Source organism: Panthera uncia, chromosome B1, assembly GCF_023721935.1.
Source record: "Panthera uncia isolate 11264 chromosome B1, Puncia_PCG_1.0, whole genome shotgun sequence".
Classification (NCBI taxonomy): domain Eukaryota; kingdom Metazoa; phylum Chordata; class Mammalia; order Carnivora; family Felidae; genus Panthera; species Panthera uncia.
In genome coordinates this window covers 106798319-106816070 of record NC_064811.1, presented here as the reverse complement: position 1 = coordinate 106816070, position 17752 = coordinate 106798319, and the positions used below count along the sequence as shown (strand labels likewise).

At 35.0% G+C, this 17752-nt stretch overlaps 1 protein-coding gene across 4 annotated transcripts in view; it reads left to right on the top strand.

The window, feature by feature from the left end:
- Positions 1-17752, top strand: part of SCLT1 (sodium channel and clathrin linker 1) — a 219202-nt gene that overhangs the window by 177777 nt on the left and 23673 nt on the right. The window contains exon 19 of one of the 4 annotated variants that reach the window (XR_007457905.1): positions 13468-13544. The exons of the other annotated variants lie outside the window; for them this stretch is intronic. The gene's annotated coding sequence lies outside the window, so the exon portion shown is untranslated. The remainder of the gene's footprint in view (positions 1-13467; positions 13545-17752) is intronic. 4 annotated transcript variants of the gene reach the window in all.

The following is a 17752-nucleotide window of genomic DNA, read 5'->3' as shown; positions in this document are numbered from 1 at the left end:
AGTTTTTTTAATATGAAATTTATTGTCAAATTGGATTCCTTACAACACCCAGTGCTCATCCCAACAGATGCCCTCCTCAATGCCCGTCACCCACTTTTCCCTCCCTCCCACCCCCCCATCAAGTCTGAGTTTATTCTCAGTTTTTAAGAGTCTCTTATGATTTGCCTCCTTCCCTCTCTGTAACTTTTTTTTTCCCTTCCCCTCCCCCATGGTCTTCTGTTAAGTTTCTCAGGATCCACATAAGAGTGAAAACATATGGTATCTGTCTTTCTCTGTATGACTTATTTCACTTAGCATAACACTCTCCAGTTCCATCCACGTTGCTACAAAAGGCCATATTTCATTCTTTCTCATTGCCAAGTAGTAGTCCATTGTATATATAAACCACAACTTTTTTACTTATTTCCAGTCGTCATCTGTTTTATTTCCCTTTTTCACCTATTACACTGGCTAGATCTCCATCACAGTGCAGAATCAGAGTAATAGCCTCTCCTTTTTTTCAATCTCAGAAGGAAAGCTTTCAGTCTTCATCTTTGTGTATAATGTTTTCTGTGTTGGAAGATAACTTCTGTTAGATTCAGGAAGTTTTCTTATTTTTCTGAGTTTTTATCCTATTGAATTTTATAAAAGATTTTTCTGTATTGTTTGAGGTAATCATCTGATTTTTTTCTTATAATCAATGGGATAAATTTTATAGATCAATTTTGCTAGTGTACCAAATTTATATTCCTATAATAAAACTAACACAGTCCGAATGCGTTCTTCTTAATATATTTCTGGATTTGGCTTGCTGGTATTTTGTTTAGTATTTTTTCATCTGTGTTCACTAGAGAGATGGACCTGAAGCTTTCCATTCTTCAACTCTCATTGTTAATTTGTAGAATCAAAGTTATGCCAGCCTCAAAAAATTGCTTTTTTGTTTTCTCATAAACTGTATGTTAGAAATGTTTATTTTCTTTGAATATTTGGTAGATCTCTCCAGTGACACTGTCTTGGCCTGGAGTGTTGTTGTTGCTGTTGTTGTTGTTTTGGGATTTCTATAGGAATATCTTTGATTGTTGATTCCATTGAACAGTTAAAAAAAACTCTTCACATTTTCTTTTTCTTCTCTGAAACAGTTTTGATAAATTATATTTTTCTAGAAATGCCTCCATGTCTTCTGAATTTCCAAGTATTTTGGATAAAATTTGTTCATAATATCTTCTTATCTGATGTCTGAAGCATCTGTAATGATTGCATTACTGATACTGATATTATTTGTTTTTTTTAATATATGAAATTTATTATCAAATTGGTGTCCATACAACACCCAGTGCTTATCCCAAAAGATGCCATCACCTACCCTCCCCTCCCTCCCAACCCCCATCAACCCTCAGTTTGTTCTCAGTTGATACTGATATTATTTGTACCTAGTCTCTTTTGTCCTTATCATTCCACTAGAGGATTGTCAATTTCATTACTCTATAAATAAGCTTTGATTTTTTAAATCTTCTTTTATATTTGTTATATATTTTCTCTTTATTACCTCGCTCCTTCTGCTTTCTTTGCTTTCATGTTGCTGTTCCTTTTCTGTCTTCTTGAAATAGAAGCATATCTCACAAATTTTCACCTTTTGTTTTTTCATCATTTGAATATATTTTCTTAAATGCTATTGATTTTCTCCCAGACACTGACATAGCTTTAGCATACAAGTTTTGATACATCTAGTATTTTCACTCGTATTTACTTCAAAATATTTTCTGATTTTCATTTCTTCTTTCAATCCATGTGTTATTTATAAGTACATTTTTAAATTTCTAAACATATGGGGACATACTCTCTTTTTGTTAATTACTTCTATTTTCCATAGATATGTCTCTTAGAAACAGTATATAGTTTTGTTTTAGACCATTTAGTTCATTTATACTCAGTGTAATCCAAAGTATATTGAGATTTGTTATGTTTTATTTTAGTACTTCCTATTTTTATCATCTCTGCTTTCTTTTTCTTTCCTTTCTCATCTTTTTTTATTGACTAGGTATTTTTTTTAATCATTCCACTTCTCCCCTTAAGTTTTAGAAATTAAATACTCTGTTACCCTAGAAATTATGCCATATATATTTACCATAGGAAAGTCTAAAGTTAATCAAAGCCATTTTCCTCTAGCCAGATAATCCAAGAACTTTGGAACATATTAACACCATTTGTTTCCCTGGCCCAACTTATATGTTATTGTTGCCAAATTTTTAAGTCTGCTTTGTAGTGTTTTTATTTCACACTGCTAATTATTTTATATAATTACAGTTCATTTAGCCCATATATTTACCACCTTCTTTGTTCTGCATTTCTTCTTATATCTCAAACATTCCAGCTAGGACTACTTTTCCTACTTTTTTTGTTTTTAATGTTTTTTGTTTTTTGGTTTTTTTTTTTTTTTTTTTGAGAGAGTATGAGCAGGAGAAGGGCAGAGAGAGAGATGGTGGGGGACAGAGGATCCAAAGCGTTTTCGGTGCTGACAGCAGTGAGCCCAGAGTTGGGCTCAAAATCATGAACTGTGAGATCATGACCTGAGCCAAAGTTAGACACTTAACTGACTGAGCCACCCAGGGCGCCCCTATTTTTCCTACTTTTTATGTTCCTATTTGAGCAGTATTTTGGCTGGTTGACAGAATTCCAAGTTGACTGCTATTTTCTTTCAGAAAATTAAAAACAATCTGTTTACCTCTGACTATTTCTATATAGAAGACATCTGGCCACCTCACTTATCACTCCTTTGAAAGTAATCTCTTTTCCTATGGCTATTTAAATGTTTTGTTTTTCTGTCCTTTCACTGTGATGTATCTTAAGTATGGGTGTCATTTCATTTGTTGTATTTTGTGCCTTTTGATAGTGTAGATTGGTGTTGGTTCAGAAAATTGGCAGATGTCAACTTTTCAAATATGGCATCTGGAAATCTCTGTTTCCTGCCATGATGGAGAAACTGGTGCCAGACTTAACTTCCCACAAGAAACAACTAGAAAACTGGACAAAATATTTGAAACAATTATTTTTCTGATTCAAGAGAGACAAGAAACAAGATAAAATCTAGACTCACCTTGGATTTCTGTGTCAAGGTACTTTCATGACCATGGTCCAGAGAGGGTACATCTCAGCCACTTCCAAGTCTGCCTGAGTAACTGAAATTTGCAAGGCAGAGAACCAGAGAAGATAGAGCTACACAGAGAAAGCTTTAGAAATCTGCATAGTAGTCCCTTTGTGTTTCTTACTCATACATAGAATGAAACTCAAAGAAGCTAGGCAAACAATGACTAAGGAGCTATAAGCTGAAAAACATCAATAGCTCACATAGGGCTAGGAGATATTAGAGTTCTGCCCAGCCAGAGGGGAGAATCCTTCAGTAAAGATTCCAGAATGACTTTACCTTATTAATAGAATTAAGCCAGCCTAGAACAAAAGGTATTCTAAATTTGCCTTGACAAGACTTAAAACCAAGCCTCAAAATAATCTAGCATGTTCTCAAGTAATTTAATTGCCTGCCAGAAAAAATCCAACACTTTTATTATCAGGTAAGCAAAAAATAGTACCCATAACCAAGAAAAAAAGAAGCAGTGCATAGAAACACACTCAGAAGTGACAGAGGTTTGGCATAATTAAACTTTGAACTAGTGGTTAAAAATGTGCCCAGTGATTTAAAGAAATACATGAAGATGATGATAAAGGAACCATATGAAAATTTGGGCATGCTAATTATAAAATTGGAAATTGCTTTATTTACTGGATGGGATTAACAAAAAATTATACACCGCAGGAAAAAAGATCAGAGAACTTGAAGACAGAAAAGAAAATTACCCAAAAATGAAGCATAATGAGAAAAAAAGACAAAAACAAAGACAGCCTCAGTGACCAGAGGGACAGTATCAAGCAGGGTAAAGTGTGGGGGTGACAGTTAGGGGTATTTTAAGAAATAATAGTCAAAAGTTTTCCACATTTGATTAAAAAAAAACCTTTGTATTAGTTATCTATTACTAATTTGTATTAGTAATTTGTTATAACAAATTACTTCAAAACTTAGTGGCTTAGAACAACATTTATTATTCCACAGTTTTTTTGGGGTCAGGCGTCCAGGCTTATCTGAATCAGAATGCCTCTGACTCAGGATCTGTGATGAAACTGCAGGCATCTCAAGGCTCCAAAGGGGAGGATTCACTCCCAAGTTCACTTTAAAGCCATGGCAGTCCTCGAGTATTAATTGTTGTTGGCAGGAGACATCAGTTCCTTGCCTCGTGAGCCTCTTTGTATGTGTACTCACAACATGACTGCTTGCTTCCCTCAGAGTGAGAGCTGAGAAAGAAAGAGGCAAAGAAAGGAAGAAAGAAGAGAAGGGAAAGCAAAAGTTGTTGTCTTTTTTAATCTAATCTTTCAGTGACATCTCATCACTTTTACCTTTTTCCATTAATTAGAATCAAGTTATTGTGTATAGCACCCCCTTTGAATGTGGGGGTCTGAATACCAGAAGGTACAGAAATTGGGAGCCATTTTAGAGGCTACCTGCCACACCATTACATTACACAATATACAAAAATAACTTGAAATGAATCATAGTCTTACATAAAAGGAAAACAACAAAAATTCTAGAAGAAACATGAAAAAAATCTGTAGTAAGCAAAAATTTCTTATATAGGACACAAGAAGAACAAATCATTTAAAAAATTGATAAATTGGACTACATTGCATTAACTTCTCTTCAAAAATCACCATTTAAGAAAATCAAAATAAGACTGTGAGAAAAGATTTGCAAATAGTATAACTGACAAAGAACTTGTACTCAGAGTACTTTATTTTTTTTAATGTTTATTTTTATTTATTTTTGAGACAGAGAGAGACAGAGCACGAATTGGGGAGGGGCAGAGAGAGAGAGGGAGACACAGAATCTGAAGCAGGCTCCAGGCTCCGAGCTGTCAGCACAGAGCCCAACGCGGGGCTCCAACTCACAGACCGTGAGATCATGACCTGAGCCAAAATTGGATGCTTAACCAACTGAGCCACCCAGGTGCCCCCGGAGTATTTTAAAAAAATCTTACTGGTCAATAACGATAATAACAGTTTGGCAGTTTACTACAAAGTTAAGTATGTACTTACTATATTATCATGCAGTTGGACTCATAAATATTTAACCAAGAGAAATGAAAACAGATTCACACACAAAAAAACTTGTGCACAAGTCTTTGTAGATGCTTTATTTATGATAACCAAAAATGGGAAAAAAAACCCAGATGTTCATCAAGAGGTGTGTGGATAAATACTCAGCGATAAAAAGGGACAAACTACTGATAAATGCAACAACATGGATGATTGTCAAAAGTGAGCTGAAACAAAAGCCAAAGAAGAGTGCACACTGTATGATCACATTTATATGAAATTCTGAGAACAATAATTTTAATCTGTAATGAGAACAGTTTAGTGGATGCGTAGGGCTGGGGTTAGAGATGGGACAATGACTACATGGGGTCATGAGGGAATATTTTGGGGTGATGGACATATTCTGTGTATTAACTGTGATTGTAGTTATGTGACTATATGCATTTGTCAGACCTTACCAAACCCTACACTCAAAATGACTACATTTATTTTCCATAATTACATTTCAATAAGGTTGGTTTTAAAAACAAAACAAATATTGCCTTTGTCCAGTTCTCTCTCTCCCATACTACATTACTGTGTCTCTATTTCCATCTTTTTCTTTCAATGTGCTATATTCAGACAGTTTCTCCAAGTCTAATATTTTATGTTCTGTTTATGTTCAACCTTCTGTATATGTCCACTGAGTTTTTATCTTAAGGGTTTTTTGTTACTAGAAGTTCTATTTAACTTGGTCATATCTGCCATTTTACATTCTTAAAGCCTCCTTTTTCTTGCTGACATTTCCAAGTTTGCCATGCTTTTCTTTTAAAATAGTAAACATTATTTGAAAGACCACATCTGATAAATTCAATATGAGAGACAGGTTTGTTTCTGCTGGTTCTATTCATGTTGTATGGTTGCTCTATCTGCTTGTTAGTAATTGCACTGGAAAATTTTTGTTATGGGGATTACCTAGACAGGCTTTGCCTTTGCTGCTTCTGGGTGCCTTAGAGCACTTCTGGTTTTGAGCACTTGACCATACAGTTAGGCTTTCTGGACTACCCTAGGTATTTGTTCTTTGAGGTAAATCTGTAAGATAGCTGGTCTGTGGCCACAACTTCACAGGAATATTTCTTTTTTCTTTTCTTCTCCTGTTTTGCTTATGACCAAAGTAGCTTCTCTATAGTTCTATGACTTTACAAGGAAGGACATGGATTAAGATATGTTTCACCTTTATCCTGAAAGAGTATCAGTATTGGAAAAGGTTTCTCTACCACACCCCCTCATGAAAGAACGAGATCCTAAATATGGGCTATTGTAAATGCCTTCTGGGGCATAGGAAGCATTGGTGTTCCAGTATTCTGCTTCTTTTTCTCATTACAAACTTCCATTCAGTAACTATCTTGGGACTTTTTGCTATATTTTCATCTCTTTAATGCTTTTAAAGTGTTGTAGAGTTTTTCATGGGTTGATTAATCTGAATGCCCTGGTGTGCTTTTACTAGATCTAAGCATATATATCTCTTTAAAAATAGCCACCTCATTTAGCACAGTGATTGATATGTCTTGGTGAAAATCTTTAGATAACTTTTGTCTTGTACAGAGTTTACATGTGTGTCTGGTCGATTACAGCATCCTGGAAGTTGAAATGGACTGTAGCTACAAAATAAATCAATTCAAACTATTACAGGGAATTAGCCTCAGGGTCTTTAGAACCAGTGTTGCACTTATAGAACATATTACTTCTTTAATAAACATTAGCAATTGATATTAGTATTATGTCTTAACTAAAAGAAATACATTGTGTGCCTCTGTGTTGTAACCAAATTACTTTGAGTGAGATATAGCAAGGGCAGATGCAGATTAAGAGACAAAGGAAAGAATTTTATAATTTCTTATAATCACAGTTTCCTGGGGCAAACACAGCACACCACAGAGGGCCACTGAAGGGTCACAAGGCAGAGGAAGTAGGGTTAACAGTGGGCAAGTCCCTTTATTGTATTTTCCGGTGGAAGGAATAAGGCAGGGTAAGTAGGGTTAGGATTGGATAATTTGAATGATTTCAGTGGGCTCTGGTTGCCTGATACCTCGCCCTGGGGCAGTTAAGGTAGATGTACAGTGGTACAGAGTATGAGAGCCACATAACCAAAGTGGTTGGGAGTGTGCATTTAATCGGCTGTACAAGAAAAAAAAAAAAAAGACCTCTTGCTAGGCCCTCAAAATTGAGTCAAGACAACATTTAAAAACAACTATATTATACCTTGAAGCAACTAATAGTATAGAGTCATAAGCCTAGGATATAAGGACAGATTTTAATAGGACAGAAGTGCCTAACTTTGAATTTATTTATATCACGGTGTTGAAAGATAAAAAGTACCTGTCATGTTAGCTGAGATCTTAAAAACATCTTGAAAAATGTAGCATAATTTGTAACTATACTTCTTGCTTAGTGAGAGACTTCCCATGCAGAGGATGTCCTGTAAAGATTTAACATTGCATTTTCTAACATAATAGCTTTTTCTTCAGTCAGTATGCTTTGATAATTAGACACTATAAATCTACCCAAAAAGCTTTTGTCACTTGACAGATATTTTGCATCAGGCTTAAGAGAAAGGCAGTGCCACTTCTTTGTGGGTCTCATTACACTTGATTTTTCCCATAGTTCTCAGAAAAAAAAGTGATGAATAAATCAATTTGGTTTACTATTATCTTTGTATTAAAAATTACATGTAGATTATTAAAATGATATAAACTCTGCAAGAATATAAGCACATTAATATTTTATATAGTTGCTTTTTTTATTGGTAAACCTACCTGAAAATATCCAAATTTGCTCAGATTCAGGGCTTTAGGACACCTTTAAAAGTGTTCAGCAAGATTATTTACATCTTGGCTGTCTCTACACTTTATTAAGTTCAGAATTAAGTTCAGAATTCCAGTTTAAAGTGTCTAATACTTCAGTTTGCAGATTTATACAGGTACTTCCAGAAACAAAAGCAGATACCTAAAAACTCACTTTAATTTATACAAAAAAAACATGTGAGTGACCACTCTTTTCTAAGCATTCTGCTAGCTGCTATTGAAACACAGAGATGAGTAAGACCAGGCCCTGCTCTTAAGAAGTTACTATATCCCATTACCCATTTTTTGTTTCTCCTTTTAGTGTTCATCATTAAGAGTTACTGCATTTTGGGGCATCTGGGTGGCTCAGTTGGTTAAGCATCCAACTGTGGCTCAGGTCATGACCTCACGGCTTGTGAGTTCAAGCCCTACTTTGGGCTCTGTGCTGACAGCTCAGAGCCTGAAGCCTGCTTCAGATTCTGCCTCTCTCACTCTCTGCCCCTACTCTGCTTGCACTCTGTCTGTCTCTCTCAAATACAAACAAACATTAAAAAAAAATCTAAAGGGGCACCTGGGTGGCTCAGTCAGTTAAGCATCGACTCTTGATTTCAGGTCAGGTCATGATCTCACGGTTTATGAGTTCAAGCCCTGCATCAGGCTCTGTGCTGACAGCATGGAGCCTGCTTGGGATTCTCTCTCTCCCCCTATCTCTCTGCCCCTCTCCTGCTCATGCTATCTCAAAATAAATAAATAAATTTTTAAAAATTATTTAAAAAATTTTTTAAAGTAATTGCATTTTATATTTATTTCTTTATACTTTTTATCTTCTTTCTCCCTCATGAAGGGAGAAAATATACTTTTTATCTTTACTTTCTCCCTGCATAAAGTAAGTTGTCTCTCGTGTTCCCCACTATATCCCTAGACCCTAAAAGAATGTCCAGCCCTAGAAGATACTCAAAACATATTTATTGAGTGAATGAATGAAAGCTAGTTGATCTTTTTTCAATTATTTTTTCTTTTCTAGGACAAATTCCCCTTTCAATTTTGATCTTTTATGCAGAATTTTAATTTTTGAAATGCAATTGAACTTTGTGAAACATGATAAGGTATAATGTGCCGCCACTATTCAAGAAACTAAGAAACATAAATTGCCATAATTATACCACAGCCTATAGTGAAGTTTTTTCTTATCTCATAAAGTTTTTTAAATGGTCTTCATTCTAATAATTATTATGAAAACTGTCGATGATAAAGGAATACATAGTCCAAGATGAAGGCACCAGGATTGAGTGAAATAAGTTAAAATTAGTACTGCTCATAATCAAGATCATACTTTCAGAGGATAAAATATCACACAAAATAATGTGGCTAGGATTATTTATCCAATTGTTTGAACTCATGTTTGAACTCCTGTTCTAAAATTTCAAGTACACATTGGTCATATATTACAAACTTCTGTGAAGTAAGCATGTGTATCCATAGGCACCAACACATCAGTAGTTATTGGCACATAATATTTATTGAATCAATATGCATATATAAGCATAAATATTTATGTAAACATAAAGTCCATAGCATAGTGCTGGGCATTTGTTAAGTATTATGTACAACATTTATAGGTGATTTAGTTGAATTACTGGAGTGTGATTTTTTTTAAAGGAGTTTTTGCCAGCCAGTAGTATAAGACCAAAGAAGAATCCCTTCCACCTGAAATCTGAGATGCAATGCCAGCTTTATGAGCAAGCAGAATAGGTAGCTCCATATATGACTGATTTAAAGGAGTTTCCTGAGGGCATGTAAGTGGCTCAGTTGGTTAAGTGTCCAACTCTTGATTTCAGCTCAGGTCATGATGTCATGGTCATGAGAACAAGCCTCACTTTGGGCTCCACGATGGGCACAGAGCCTGCTTGGGACTGTCTTTCTCTTCCTCTGCCCCTCCCCTATTTGTACACATATTCTCTCTCTCTCTCTCTCTCTCTCTCTCTCTCTCTCTCTCAAAAAAAAGTTTCATGGAATGAGTCCAGTGTGTCAAAAAAATCTCAATCCTGCTGCCTGTCATCACACCACCATAACTTAATCTTTTGAATACTGGAAACTATTTTTTTTTCATATGCTTTTGTCTCATTTTTAGCTAAAATTCAAATACTATGGGAAGTAGTCCAGTGGTTTCCAATCATCAGAATCTTGAAAACAACATTGATGTGGTCCATAGAATGACCAGAAGAGCAAATTGCCCTGACCCCTCTCCTTCTACCTCCTTTCCTGTATCTTCACAATTACTGAGTCTGGCTGATCTTCCCTCCTTGATGTTTTTCAAAGATATTTGCCTTTATCTCACCCCTTAGTTCAGGCCACCCTCATCTCCTTACCTGGATTACTGCAACAGCTTTCCGATTGATTTCTGGAACCCTAAACTTGTCTTCCCTCTAATCCATTTTCCACACTATGCCAGAGATGCCTCTTATAAATGTTAATTCATTTTATTCTCCAGCCCCTTCCTAACCAGTTAGGAAGAAGGTGGCTACAGAGATTTTCTCATCGGGCCCTTACAGTATTCCAATATCATTTCTATCACTTTCCACTTTATATTACTCTCTTCTACTTAAGAAAATTTTAGAGAAACCTCCATCACCTTACGGTTCCTTTATTTTAATAAGAATAAGTTAATATTACCAGTTTTAAAAATTAAAGTTATATCCAAAGCACCTAGTCCTTTAAAAATAGCTCCTAGCTAATAAGCCAGCCAGTCAGTTCTCTCTGTGAAACTACAGGGCGTTGGTGGAGAGTGAGGGGGTGAAACTGCTTTGCCGTTATCCAGCAAGAAGATGTGCTTTTAAAAGACAATAGCAGTGAACTAGACAGACAAAAAATCCTTGCCTTCCTGGAGTTTTCATTCTAATAAAGATAGTAAACAAGAGAAATTAAGTATACAGTGTGGTAGAGAATGATAAGGGCTGAAGAGAAATGTAAAGCAGAAAAAGGGAATAGGTAGTATATATATTTTTAGAAGGGAATATAGTTTTTCTTAAGTTATTTTTTATTTTTTAATCTTATTTAAATCCAAGTTAATTAACATATAGTGCAATAATGATTTCGGGAATAGAATTTAGTGATTCATCACTTACACCTAACACCCAATGCTCATCCCAACAAGTGCCTCCTTAATGCCCATCCACATTTAGCCCATCCCCCCACCCAGCCCTGCTCCAGCAACCCTCAATTTGTTCTCTGTATTTAAGGGTCTTTTATGGTTGGCCTCCCTTTCTTTTTTGTTTTTTGTTTTCTTCTTATTTTTCCTTCCCTCCCCCTATGTTCATCTGTTTTGTTTCTTAAATTGCACATATGAGTGAAATCATATGATATCTGTCTTTTCTGACTGATTTATTTCGCTTAGCATAATACACTGTAGTTCCATCTACTTTGTTGCAAATGGCAAGATTTCATTCATTCATTTTGATCACCAAGTAATACTCTATTGTATATATATATACCACCTCTTCTTTATCCATTCATTAGTCAATGAACATTTGGGCTCTTTCCATAATTTGGCTATTGTTGATAGTGCTGCTATAAACATTGAGGTGCATGTGCCCCTTCGAATCAGCATTTTGTATCCTTTGGATAAATACCTAGTAGTGCAATTGCTGGATCATAAGGTAGTTCTATTTTTAATTTTTTGGGAACCTCCATACTGTTCTCCACAGTGGCTGCACCAGTTTGCATTCCCACCAGCAGTACAAAAGTGTTTTCCTTTCTCCACATTCTCGCTAACATTTGTTGTTGCCTGAGTTGTTAACTTTAGCCATTCTCATAGGTGTGAGGTGATATCTCATTGTGGTTTTGATTTGTATTTCCCTGATGATGAGTGATGCTCAGCATCTTTTCATGTGTCTGTTAGCTGTCTGGATGTCTTCTTTGGAAATGTGTCTGTTCATGTCTTTTGCCCATTTCTTCACTGGATTATTTGGTTTGGGGGTGTTTATTTTGATAACTTATTTATACATTTTGGGTACTAATCCTTTATCTGATGTGTCATTTGGAGATATCTTCTCCCATCCATCAGTTGCCATGTAGTTTAGAAAGAGTCAGCAGGGATAATCATTTTGAACTCTGCTGATGCTTTCTCTTCTTCCTTTTGCCAGACAAGCCCTGGTTATCTCCAGTCCGTTGTCCTTTCTGTACCTTCACCCATTCAACTTAAGGTGGCTGGAGGAAAACACACAGCCATGCTGGTGATCTCACTCTAAATTCATCATCAGGCACCTGGGTGGCCCAGTCAGTTAAGCGTCCGATTCTTGATTTTGGCTCAGGTCATGATCTCACCATTCGTGGGTTCCAGCCCCATATCAGGCTCTGCATTGACAGTGCAGAACCTGCTTAGGATTCTCTCTCTCCCACTCTCTCTCTGCACCTCCCCTGCCTGTGCTCGCTCGCTCTCTCTCTCACTTTCTCAAAATAAATAAATAAATAAATAAACAAACAAACAAACAAACATTAAAGATATTAATTATGGGAGCCTGAGTGGCTCAGTTGGTTAAGCGTCCGACTTCGGCTCAGGTCTTGATCTCCCAGCTTGTGAATTGGAGCCCCGTGTCGGGCTCTGTGCTAACAGCTCAGAGCCTGGAGCCTGCTTCACATTCTGTGTCTCCCTCTCTCTCTGCCCCTCCCCTGCTCATGCTCTGTCTTAAGAATAAAGAAACATTAAAAATATATATATATATATTAATTAATTCATCATCGCAAAAGGGGTCTTTAAGCTGCCAGGCAACCTCTATATATTCCACTCTTTTTGGTGACTATTTCATACCCTCATATCCTTCTTCAAATCTTTTATATCTCCTCCCCATAACCACTTTCATTTGGTAACCTCAATTCCTATTTCACTGAGAAAAAAGAAGCAATCAGAAGAGAACTTCTACTGCATTTATATTTCTCTGTGCATCTTTTCCCATACACCCTGCTGTAATGACATAAACTACCCCTGCTCCAATATAAGGTCAAATTCTTCTTTTGTCCCATAGATTTCATCGCCACTTTGCTATACTGCCTCTTTGTTGAATTTTCAACTAAAAAGTCTTTTTTGAAAACAATTTTCCATAAAAAAAAGAATACCTAATACAGCAACACGAAGTGGTTAAGTGCCCTTAAGAGAGAAACAAATAGAAATAATTCATGGAATAAGCGATTTAAAACTAAACAACCAGTCTTCTAAGGAATATTCCTACTTAAATAAAATCTTTGTTTGTAAATTTTTTAGACTTTTCACCAGTGCTGGTGCACCATCGTCGGATATGCTCAGCAATTACATTAGGTAATCAAGAAATTACGTTAGCTTAGTCAAACAGTTTGTGTCTTGACTCCAGTTGTACCTTGAATTCAGTAAATATAACTAGGATTCTTTTCAGTTTCAAAGCTTACCCTCTTCCCTGTCCAGGCTTAAAAACTAGGTTTTGGTAAACAACTTTCCAAACCCTAAGTTAAGGCTACCAAATTTCTAATAATTTAGTGATTTTTTTTTACCTCTTAGATAAAAGGAAAGAAAGGAAATAGAATTATTTCCTTGAAAATCATGAGAATAATACCATCACTTGACACCAAAAATGGGTAAGATTATTGTTTTTCTTATATAATATTTTTAAAAATAGCTTTTAACATCAGTTTTAATCAGTGGACAAATATTGCCCTGCCATTGGAGACACTACATTCTAGTTGGGGAGTCGGACTATAACGATCTGTACTAATGGAAGTTTACTCTGCTACCAGGTTTTTAGCAATTTGATCTCTAGTTTTAGTCAATTAATTTTTTATTTCTTTTACCATTTCTATAAATTTGAATTTATATCAAACTCAGTTTGTATGTCATTACTAAGAACTTAAATTGTTCTCAAAGCTTCTTAAGTAATGTTTCAGAATTAATGTGAACTTTCCAAATCATCCATTCAGCACATAACTGAAGGCATTGTGTTCATTTTATTTCCAGTTTACATAGAATCTTAAAAGGACTGTGTATGGTTTCCCTGAGTGATCTCCATCTTTTATACATAACTCTTAATTTGACAGCCTTTTAGATATTGAAAAATAGAAGCTTAGACCCATATATTTATCAGTGACCTTAAACAATGAACTAATGAAATACCAGTTTTTAGAGACCTCAAAAATTTTCTCCTAAACATGAGTGACGGACTTAAGATCTTAATGTAGGAGTCAGTTGCAGTATATAAAAAGCTAACACGCTAAATTCACATCCAAGTTCTGCCCCACAAATGTGTGATTATGTATAAACCAATTTTTCCAAGCCGCAATTTTATCATTGATAAGCATAAAAGCTATATTAGTTTGCTAAGGTTATTTTGGAAATAGTATAAATATCCCAGTGTCAAACTATAAAACGTCAAGCAAATGTATATTATTAGATTAGAAATATTTTATACTCAGATTTTTAGTTTTTTAATTGCCTTAATATCCCTGAATTGCCAGTCCTTGACTGTCCTTGAGATATTTTCAACATCCTTTTCAATTTTTATCATGATCTTATCCTTTCAAGTTCAAATGGAAATTGATTATTGTCACTACTTTTCTTTCTGCCATCCTAGTTCAGTGTAGCAGTTTTTAATAAACTTAACATAAATACATATGGAAAGAACCCTTCTTTGGATGTTCTTATTAAAGACAGGAACAAAAAAACAAACAAAAAACAGATTTTTTTCAGCCATCACCTCTCCTGCTTTTGTGACAATCTGGTCTTTGTCCCATGATTAGAGCACTGTTTTTAATAAATTTTATTTTTTATTTTTTTTAATGTAAAACTTTGTGGTTTTTTAATTGTTTAGTTTTATTTAAATCCAAGTTTTAACATACAGTGTTATAATTTCAGGAGTAGAATTTAGTGATTCATCACTTATTTTTAATAAATGTTAAAAGCCCCATGGTCTTTGGCATTCTGGGTAGGTTGAATAGATTGAGAAAGATTACTTAGAAATAATCGTTATCGGGGCATCTGGGTGGCCCGGTTGATTGAGTGTCCGACTTCAGCTCAGGTCATGATCTCACATTCGTGGGTTCAAGTTGCACGTCGGGTTGTGTGCTGACAGCTCAGAGCCTGGAGCTTCTTTTGGATTCTGTGTCTCCCTCTCTCTTTGCCCCTCCCCTGATCATGCTCTGTCTCTCTCTGCCTCTCAAAAAATAAAATAAAACATTAAAAAAAGTAAATCAAAAATAAATAGGTTACATTTTTTACATGCTTTGAATTTTTAGATTAGTCATACTTCTTTAGATATCTTTTTAAAAAGGAATAATTATGCTTAAGTTAAATATTTCTAGGTTATATGATAATTTCTATAAAATTATAAAAACGTGGGGGCACCTGGGTGGCTCACTCAGTTAAGCGTCTGACTTCGGCTCAGGTCATGATCTCACAGCTCGTGAGTTCGAGCCCCACATCGGGCTCTGTGCTAACAGCTCAGAGCCTGGAGCCTGCTTCTGATTCTGTGTCTCCCTCTCTCTCTGCCCCTCATTCACTCATGCTCTGTCTCTCCTTCAAAAATAAATAAATGTTTAAGACTTATAAAAATGTGAGAAAGCATTATATTCTAACAAGGTTTCATTGTATATATTTATGATTTTGCATAGGAAAATTGGGCTTTTATAGGATATAGTTAACTTTTGCTTGATATTCCTGTGTCAACTGTTTAAACAACAGTTGGAAATAGAAATTACATTGGGATATACTAAGAAAAACTTTATCCATGTCTCTCACTATGTCACTAAAATTGTACTTATATGCTCAGACATGTCAAAACTAAAATGTTAACTTTCAACATAGAAACATTTTCATGAGATTTTGCATTGATTATTTCCTTTCATGAAAAGATTTTATATTTAGTAATGTTGAAAAACAGTATTTTTTTTTAGCACATAAGGAGGCAGCACAGCATTAGAGATAAGAGCACTAAGTCAAAGTACGTAAGACCTGAATTTGAATCCCACCCAGGCCCAGTCCTTCCCACTTATCTATAAACCCCATATGTTATTATAAGGATTTATATGGTAACAAATATAAGATGTTCACTCCATGCCTAGCACGTAGGAAAATCTTTAGGAAGCAAACAGTGAACAGTGGGTTTAGGGAATAGCCTTTATAAATTCTAAGACATTATTGTATTCAAAGTAAGCATGATATATTTCATGAGGTGTGTATGAGAAGCTCATGTATTCCACTTTTAATTTATGAAAACATTACTAGTTTTAGAAAGCACTAAATTTTAGGCAAGATTTATATATATAAATTATATCTGTCCTGTTAGAGGATATAAATAACACTGAGGAATATATATGAAATCAAGTCAAAAATTTTTCTGCAATAGAAATGTAGCTACTAAAATATTTTCACTGACATATCTCACCTATTGGTTATAACAGAGAATTATATGGACACCATAATAAATTTATAATTTTTGAAATAGAAAATTAAAATTTATGCTTATTCCAGTGGAAAAAAAAATGTTACGAATGTGATGATCTTTACTGGACATATTTGCAGTAGCATCAATATTGGGCATTTAGCAAATTGATGTATGCTATGTTGTACCATTAGGGTACAAGGCTAACTTCTAGAAAGTATTTCTGTATCTTTGGGAAAAGATTCATTTGCTCTCCTTAGAAATGGTTTTGTTTTCAGAATGATTCAGTGATACAATCTAAGTCTTCAACCTATTAGGTCTTTTATAAATTCCAAAATAAACTACAGAGCAGTACTTAAAAAGCAGATAGCTCATTTGATGAATTTGACTCTCCCTATATAAGAGTTTCTCTGTACATGCTGTGTGACTTTATACATTCTACCATTCATACAAGAAGTGTTTAGCACTAGGTATCCAAAATGAACTCTTTCACATTAGGTCCAGCATCCTGCTTCCCAGTGTGCATTAAGCATCAAAGCTTTCTCTCTGAAAATAGGCCCCTTAAAAATTAGTGCTAGTCTGGACTCATCAAATCAAAAATACTTGGCTGTTTGCATCTGTCCTCTCTACTTTATAACAAATTCTTATAAATCGGCTGTCTTCTTGTTTATTATGTATCCACCTATTTACTACAGTTGCAAATATATTAGAGAAAACCAAATATCAGCATAGCCACAAAACCTTAAGGACGTTAGAGTCCTCTTTGGACTAACTGTGCTGCCTTTGGCAACCTTTGTTCCTTCTGATGACCGTTAAATATGATTATCAGGTAGCTATGATTTCTTAAGATCTTACCCATAAGTAAGTATAGTCATAATTAAATATAACACAAAATAATTAAATAATTTTCCCATAGAAGGAAGTTTTTCATCTTAGTCTCAAAAAGCTGGTATGGGGTGTCTGCATGGCTCAGTCAGTTAAGTGTCCAAGTCTTGATTTCTGCTCAGGTCATGGTCTCACAATTTGTGGGTTCATGCCCCACATCGGGCTGTGTGATGACAGTGCAGAGCCTACTTAGGATTCTCTGTCTCCTTCTCTCTCTGTCCCTCCCCCACTCACTATCTCTCTAAAAAATAAATAAATGAAGAAACATTTTTTTAAAACCTAGTATAAAAGCTTTTTAAAAATCTGAACTCCTCTGTGGTTTCTTTCAGTTTGAAATTTCCTTTTATTTATAAAATTTCATTAATTCATCTATAATTATTCCTTCTTAATTACTCTTTTATCTTGAAATATATATAACATGGAATTTTGAGCTTCCAAGAGAAAATAATTTTAATAGTTATTATTATTGTATAACATTTGTAACTGCCATATATCTGTAGTAATCTTACTTGGATGGGACCCTGTTAG